Raw genomic sequence first — 2,373 nt, forward strand, 5'->3', positions numbered from 1 at the left:
GTTTTCGGAATGTCTTCAGTCTTCATTCTTATTTGATGATATCCTGAACAAAGATCCAACCTGGTGAAGTAAATTGATCCATGCAATTCATCCAGTAATTCATCAATGACAGGAATGGGAAACTTATCTTTAATAGTGAGCTTGTTGAGCTCCCGATAATCCGGACACATGCGCCATGAGCCATCCTTCTTGTGCACCAATACTACTGGAGTAGAGAAAGAACTTTGACTAGGTTGAATTATACCAGCCTCTAGCATTTCTGCAACCATATGTTCAATTTCACACTTTTGGGCATGTGGATATCTGTACGGCCTGATGTTTGGAGGAACACTTCCTGGAATCAAATGAATAGCATGATCATGATCATGAATAGGTGGGAGACCTTTGGGAGTCTCGAATACCTTGGAATGATTGTCCAAGACTTTTTGGAGATCTCGAGAAATAGATGATTCCGATGTGGAAACATCTAGCGAACATAATTGTGCAATTACACCTCTTTGTTCCATTTTTAGAAGTTTTGTCATACTGTTAGAGATGATTATCTTTCCCGGTTTCCCTGCAATACCCCTTAATTCAACTTCCTTTCCTTTCGGAGAAAATTTCATGAAAATTTCTTGAAAATTAAAAGCTATTGTACCCAAGGATTGTAGCCATTGGACTCCTAGTACAACATCAACACCTCCCATTGGAATGGAAAGCATTGGGTTAGTCAATACATATTCTCGCATGGATAGCTTGATATTATGGCACTTTCCAGAGCAATTTATTGTTCCTACATTTTCAATCATCACTTGACACTCTGGTGCTAGATATAGGAAGCAATTCAATTCTTTTTCTACCTTACAATGAATAAAATTGTGGGTACTTCCTGAGTCAATCAACACTATTACCTTTTTCTTCTTGATTTGCCCTTCTATCTTGATTGTTTGAGGAGTGGTAATTCCAACCAATGCATTACAAGATATGGTTAGATGCATTTCTTCTTTATCTAAGCTTTCTTCCTGGATAATATCCTCTTCTTTTTACCTTTCTTACTCCTTTTCTTCTTCCTCTTCACAGTCTATGTAGAATAATTTCTTCTCAGCACACTTATGACCTTTAGCGTATTTTCTATCACAACTGTAACAAATCCCTTTTGCTCTTTTTTCTTCCAATTTTTGTGTTGTCAACCTTATAGGATGTGGAAGACTAGGGGCAACAACACTTCCATCTTTATAGTTGTGAGTGGTATGCTTCCTGGTTGCCATAATTTTGCTTTCCATTTTTCTTGCTAACCTGAATGCCTTCTCAAATGAATCAGGTTCCCAAAGGCGAACATCATGTTAGATATTATCCTCTAAAGTCCCTATGAACTCATCAATCCTATGCTCCTCTGGAATATTTTTTACCGTTATGTTCAATTTTTGGAACTCCTCAATGTGCTCCATTATTGAACCCTTTTGTTTGAGACTTATCAATTGGCTAAAAAAGTGTTGCTTTTTGTACCCTCATAATGTGTTGTCAAGTCTTCCATAAAAATTGCCCAAGTGATAATTTGTTTATGAGAGCAAAGCCATTGATACCATACAAACTGATTTGTTTCCAAATATAAAGTTGCAATACATACCTTTTGTGTTTTTTGCATATTATTGAGATCGAAAAATTGCTCCATCTATAATATCCATGTTGCGGGATCCTTGCCATCAAACTTCATCATATCAATTTTTGGAATATGGTGGGTCTTCGATCCAACATAAGAGTCTATGAAATCATGATTAACATTTCTTTTGTTCGCATCATGAGTTTCCTTTACTACCCTTTCACCATTAGTAAGTATTTCTTGTAGGAAATTTGTCAAATCTGTATTCAAATCTGCCATGTCTGTCATCAAATTTGTCTTCAAATCTATCCTCAAGTTGTCCATCTTAGCTTCCATGCCCTTTATCTTAGATTCCACGCCATTTATCTTAGCTTCTGTTAGCTTTTGTGAGAGTGACATTTGTTGCACTTGGTCTTGTAATTTTGACATATCATGTAGCATTTCTTCCTCTTCTTCATGAGTCATGCTAGAGCTTTCAGGTTGCTTACTAGGTGTTTGCATTTTCTTTCCTCGGGTTATCAGTTACCAATAATAGTGCTCTACTATGCCCTTTGAATTCCTTCAAAATAATTTTTTAAACCAAGCTTAAGCAGAAAATTTTAAAAAATCTACACACCTTTTTTCACTTTGTAAGAGCTCGATATTGCCTCGGATGTATCTCTGTAATTTCAAATCATCCAATTCTGAAATTGTACTCCATAGTAGCCCTTTGTGTCCTCTTTCTAATGCCACCAGTCTCATCCAAATTGTATTCTCCAAGGAAGAGTTATGCCAAATCTCCAACAGTGACCTGA

This window comes from Pinus tabuliformis, chromosome 3_2, assembly GCF_031772625.1.
Source record: "Pinus tabuliformis cultivar Carrire ecotype Pingquan chromosome 3_2, CPIR1, whole genome shotgun sequence".
NCBI lineage: Eukaryota > Viridiplantae > Streptophyta > Pinopsida > Pinales > Pinaceae > Pinus > Pinus tabuliformis.